The following is a 6,592-nucleotide window of genomic DNA, read 5'->3' on the forward strand; positions in this document are numbered from 1 at the left end:
AGACAAAAGAACATAGAAGAATATGTTTCTCGTTAAAGAAACAGGTGGATAATTGTTTTTAAATAATTTCTTAAGCAAAAAAAGGTAATAATAAAACTTTATCATGTTTGTTGTACCACTAGCAAACTTGTTGAATATCCAAAGTCATCTAATAATAATGTGTATAACAAAATTTGACATTATACCGTAAATGAATCCATCATAAATTTAATATAAAAATATATTGAAGTCATTCTAAGGCCACATATTCAAACTAGGTTGAATAACGCCTATCTTTATTGCAATATAGAATTGTCATCATTCCTTTGCAATATAGAATTGTCATATCATTCTTAAACTACATATCAAATTTAAAATTACAAACGCAATTGTATATGGTCGTTGTTCATCATTGTTAGATTCTAAAGTTTAGAACAATTAGTAAACCGTGAACACAAACTTATCTAGATATAAATTCCTAAGTCTATAGGTTTGATTAGAAAATGTTCAATGTGCTACAAGTCAAATACAAGAAAAACGAAGCTGCAGGTTCAGGAAATTTGAAATATTTCAGATTCGACTGATCGAGAAGAAACCTAGACCAATCGAAATGCGTTTCTGCAGAATTTTAGTTAAGCCCAACAGCCCATCAAGCCCATTAAGTGATTAGGGTTTCAAATCTAATTCTCCTAGTATTTAAAGGAAATCCTAAGACATGTTTTGAAGAGACTTTGGAGATGCTCTTTTGATATCTAAAAGTTACTATGCTTTCTCCTTTTAAAGTCACTACCAAAACATTATTAGAACTGATAAATCTGAAATTCCTACAACAAAATCATACATAGTTGATCATTTAAAATGTTGAGTGGGATTTCAGAGTTATAAAATTTGGGTGTTTGTGATCAGCAAATTCAAATAGAAGAGTTTGTGGATTTAAAGCTGCATGTGGCTATGTGAGTAAGTACTATAAGAGATAGCATTAGATTTAGGGAAAAATCTATTACAAACAATTCCATTCTATTTAATGAATTTGTTGCCTTGATGATTGTTTAGGTTAAATTCTCCCCAGGTTTTTTACCTTGAAATTAAACGGTTTCATTAGTTTTCCTATGTTATTATATCGCATGTGTTATATATTTTCCGCTTTATGTGATATGATTGTTTGTTTTTAACCTAGATCTAAATAATAAACCTAAGTATTAACTTGGTTAATTAATTAGGTTAAAAAATCTAAGTATACAAGGGTTTAAACGATCTAACAAGTGGTATCAGAGTGGGTTCTGATTGGATTAACGTCCTGATTGAGATCCTTGATTCCTGTTATCATTGATAATTTTAAGTGTCTTTCTGCTCTATTTGTGAAAATTTGAATAAAGAAGATGCTAATATTTTTGTTGATTTTATTGATGCTTGTGAAACTCTCAGTAAGGAATTATATAAATCTATGAAAATTGCCAAGAAATTCAAGGAATAGTTAAAATTGGCTAATTTTGAAAAAGAGGAATTGATTGTGAGATTGGATGAATCTAATTAAAAAAAAAGAATGAAATTTTGAGAAATCAATTTTCCTCTCAAGCTAAAAGGATGAAAAGTTTGGAACAAAAGTTAGCTGAGTTTGAAGCGAAACTTAAAAATTTGTCCAATACTAAACTTGCTATTGGTAAAAAATCTGTTTCTATTTCCATTAAGCCTAAAGATGAAAAAGTTTATATGCCTCCTTTTAAGAGGAATCATAAAGAAAAGACTTATTTTGCTAGGTTAGACAAAGACAAAAGTTTTGATATAGACGCTGAAGTTTTTAAACCTACTGTTAGAGAGCAAAATAAATATTTTTTGTGCCTATTTGTCACCTTTATGGTGTTGTTGGTCATATTAGACCGAATTTAGGAATATTGATGTTCCTAAATTTGTTCTTATTTGTCACTTTTGTGGTGTTTATGGTCACATTCGCCCTAATTGTCAAAAATTGAAATTTAAATATTCTATAGTTCAGTCTAGAATATGTGATGATATATCTCTTGCTACAAGTCCTGATGAATTGTTTCGTATGCTTTTCAAAAATTTAAGCTTGTTGGCTTGTGAAAGGAAATTGCAGAATTTTGGTATCTCACAGAAGAATTGTGTAATCCCTCAAATACGCTTTGCTTCTCATGGTTTTTCACATACAAAGTCAAAGATGCGTGCTGTATAGGTGAGAAAAGATTTGCTAAGGTGAGTGCAGTTTACCTGTCCTTGATTCAATTCTTTCAATTATTTGTGGACATGTTTTCTTTTAGTTTTTGGTTGTTTTGTTTTGTTTAATAAAAAACATCCAAAAACATTGAATTTTTTTCAAAAAGACAAAAATAATTTATTTTGTATTTTGTTTTATTTTTCTTGAGGATTATATGAATTATAAATCTTTCTTGATTTAGAACATGCTTGATATTGTGGAGAAACATAGAAAGTATGAGTTGCATAACTGAGTGCATAAGCTATTTCTAATTTAGTATGAGTATGTATTAGTTTGTACATGTACTCATGGGTTAATTAAGAAATTGATATTTATTGTTTGTGTACCCTCTATAGCTTAGTTAAGCACTGTTCATGCATTGCTTTTTTGTATTTTATTTATTTAGCATAATGTGTGCTTTTTGATCTTTGGCCATAATATAAAAAGATTTTTTTTTTATTTTTTTTTATTTTTATTGTGTGTGTGTTGTGTGTGTGTGTGTGTGTGTGTGTGTATTGCACACCACCTCGTGTGTAATTAGGTTGGCGAATGAAATTTACATTTAATGTTTGTGTACCTTGCTTAGGTTTGATGATCTACTTTTTGCACATTGCTAGTTTGTACTATGTAGTGTTTATTTGTGTGAGTTGTTTATAGTATTTGAACAAACAATCTTGATTTTGATGTCACATATTTTGATTGTTAGGACTAGAAAATCTAGGAGAAAGATATAAATAACTATCTCACCACTGTTACTTGCCAATCATGAACACCTGTATGCAAATCATAAAAGTCATGCTTAGTAAGGTGTAGTTCTTACACAGAAAGATAAAACGAGGTGTTAACTTGTTTAAAAAAAAAAAAGATTGTATATCAAGAGAATTTCTTTTCTATCTCTTACATGCCCATGCATGATAAAAAAAAAAAAAAAAAAAAAAAAAAACAAAAAAAACAAAACAAAAGGAAAAAGCAAAAAGAATTAAAATACTTTTACATAATTGCAAGCGTGTTTTCTAGGAGATGTGAGAGTTATATAATTTAACTCTTTAGGTGATAGTCACTTTCAAACCAATGTGATTGATGATGTAGAAATATTTTTTGATTTCTATCTACATATCACTTTTTTTGTGCTTTGTACATATACTAGTTGCACACATTACATGCAAATCTTTGCTAAATTAAGTACATGAGACTGTGTGTGTTGCCTAATTTGGTCATCATTAATTGCATATGAATTGATGTGTAAATATAGTTTTTTTTTTTTTTTTTGGTTGGGAATTTGAAGAAAAATGTGTTTAGAAGTTTAAAATCTTTGTTTTTAACTTTTTGATTGGTTTTGATATTTGCATTTAAGAGGCATCATTTTTTTAAAAAAACTTTTGTGGATTATGTACAGTAAACATTCACAGCCTAGAAACGCCACAATCCCCCCCAACCTCTTCCACTCAGTCCCTTAAAATATAAAACATCCGACCTCAAGGTCACTTTAAAGATACAAAAACTATTGGGTTATAATTGAAAAAAAAAATTAAAAGAAGAATAATAACTTATTGGTTTTTGGTGTAGTCGGGGATTGAACTATAGATCTCTTATTTAACCATTAGAGACTTTATTAGTTGAGCTAACTAGAATCCACAATGATTTTTAGTTTGAATAGAGGTATTGGGAGAGAATTTGAATTTCAAATTATAGTTTAAATCACTTGAATATATTAAGAAATTTTAATTTTTTTATTAAATGAAATTTATGAATGGAATTAAGCTCTATTAATATGTGGATTTGAACTAACTAGGTGTAAGAAGTCAATTTAAATTTCCAATATATATGAATTATATTTGTTCAGCAAAACTACCACAACTCAATTACCATATCCATATGTTGTTAAATTTATTAAACAATTTATAATAGCAATCATTCTTCAAATCCCTTGATTTGAGTCTTCAAATCCAAGGGCAACCCAAATGAACAGGTAATTCAATTCAACCAGCACTACAAGGTGAGTTTCTTTTTATTTATTTATTTTAAATACATGGCGAATTAGGGGTAGAGATATATGAATCCTGAATGTTTTCATTGAAAACACCAGAAGATATCAGCTACTTGAGTTACAAGGCTTTCCGTCACTATGAGGTGGGCTCGATTAGTAACATGATATACAATTTGAGCTGGGCTGAGGCATTTATGCTTTGGGCTGAACTTGGACGAGACTTATCTCATCTCAGATTGGTCCGTTGACAGGCCTGGTTGTGACTTATGGTACTATGTAGAAGTTATCAGTTGCCACTTATAGTTGTAGCAAAGCCCATAATGCATAAAATAATGACGTCTTTGGAATCAAGCAGGGATTTGCTCCCCAGCTTTCTGGATTTTGTTTTTTAGAAACACTCTTGACTTCCTCAAATATTCCTTCAGTGGATGGGCTGTTTGGATGGCATGAGATTTGGATTTGAGGGGCCCAAAAACAAAGAATTTGGATTTGGCCCAAATCCATCCTGGACTTCAAGGTCCAAATCTATTGATTTCAAATTCCTTCAATAACCGTGGAATTTGGGAAACCCTCCCACAACACTAGCGTCTTCTCTGCCTCAAGCTGCAACAACAACGATGAAGCCGCAAGCACCATGGTGTTCAGGTTTGTCTCTCTTAGCCTAAGTTCGCACTAACCCTCTCTTCCTCCTAGCCTATCCATCTCTCTCCTCCTTCAATTCCAAATATGCATTAATAAAATATCAATGGGATTTTGGGTTTATCAGTGGGTCTTGTATGTTTTTTTGACTTGTTTGTGGGTTTGTATGTATTTCTGTTTTTGTTTGTATTTGGGTTGTGCGGATTTCGTTTGGAATTTTCTATGTGGGTCTGTATCTACTAGTAAGCATGGGTTGGTTTAGTTTTTGTTAAGAAATGGTTGGAGATTTTTTTTTTTTTTTTTTTTAGAGTTCGAAGTTGGTCTAATTGAAATGCAATGAAATGTTTGATGAAATGCCTCTGTGAGTTATGTATTTTAATGCAAGAGTTTTTAGTCTGAGATTTTGAGCTACTTTAATGTACATACAGGAAAACATCCAAGTCCAAGGGAAATTGGGAACTAATTTTTTAATAGCTTTTTACATTGCTAACATGAGATATACAGTTTGCAATGCGTGCCTCCAGTTGTATTTCCTGTGGTTGAATTCGTAAAGCACAGTCGGGCTTTTCTTTGACCTGATGATGATTATTAGATATTTAGTAGCATGGGAAATATAATATGGTTCTCTTCTTTCTTTTTTAGATTTTCTTTTTTTCAAGACTTATATAATATTTATCATGCAATTGATATGTGAAAGGGACTAGCTAAGCCATTTACATGAGTAATGAAAGAGTTGTCTAGCTGGAACTTTGCACAAATGCTTCGGAAAAAAGTTTTAGCTTTTCTAGCCCCCTTGAAATCTATTATTTGCCTATTACATTGTTACATTAACTACACAGTATGCAAGATGCTGACAGTTCTTTTGGTGCAAATGCAATTACTCAGTTGAAACTGGTTGGTGGTGCAAATGAAATTACTCGGCATACCCTTGCACTTAGCACCAGTTGTGTGTTTGGTGTGCCTAGGATATATTTCGTAAAAGGATGCACTTAATTTGTCTCTTGTTCTATTCTCATGAGAAGAGAATATTATAGTTGTAATGTTAGGAGAAGAGAATATTACATGTACTATTTTTTCTCTCTCTCGTCCATAAGACTAATGTATTGTTCTCTCTCATCAATGAAATGCTGTATGATTTCCCTGTGTGCTTCTGTTATATTAATTTATTCTCTCCTCCCCCTCTTTTTCTCTTCTTAGTAGTTCTTTCATAGTTTTTGTTTCCCCTTATATTAATCGCCATGTGTGGGATGCTTACGTTTAGGTATGGTCCCAAATTATGATGGGGCATTCTTTGCATTTGCAAATTTGGTACTGGTTGGTCTGGTTTTTGGGTTATGTTATACTACCTGGGTTGGTTTTATTTTCCTCTTGTTATACTGTTGAGGGATTGCCATTGGCCATTGCACTGGGGCATTGAATTTTTCTGATTTCGTTTTTTACATACTGCTGTGAATATCTGTGAATTTAAGAGTCATTTGCTCTGTTTGCTGGGTTTCTCAATTTGTTTATTTGCTTTGATGCGTACTATTGACAATCTTTGTGATGACTTATGTTTGTGGATTAAACTCATATATATAGAATTCAATATATACTCATGTAATGCCTTTAAAAGTCTAAGTTTTTATACAAATCCTCAGTCTGTTAACTGATATTTTTTTTTTTGTTTTTTGTTTTTGTATTGTGTTTTGTTTTTGTTTTAATTATCATATTGCTCGGTATTGTTAATTTATATTCACTAATAACCTTTTTGACCGAAGTATATTTTTTCGTTTTAA

At 31.2% G+C, this 6,592-nt stretch overlaps 1 long non-coding RNA gene across 1 annotated transcript; it reads left to right on the forward strand.

Moving 5' to 3' along the window:
* Positions 1–4,585: 4,585 nt before the first annotated feature.
* On the forward strand, positions 4,586–5,962 carry LOC136065351 (uncharacterized). Its single transcript, XR_010626987.1, has 2 exons — positions 4,586–4,823; positions 5,703–5,962. It is a non-coding gene; the product is annotated as an uncharacterized LOC136065351 (long non-coding RNA).
* Positions 5,963–6,592: the final 630 nt, after the last annotated feature.

Source organism: Quercus suber, unplaced genomic scaffold (assembly GCF_002906115.3).
Source record: "Quercus suber isolate HL8 unplaced genomic scaffold, Cork oak 2.0 scaffold_934, whole genome shotgun sequence".
In the NCBI taxonomy this organism is placed as follows: Eukaryota; Viridiplantae; Streptophyta; class Magnoliopsida; order Fagales; family Fagaceae; genus Quercus; species Quercus suber.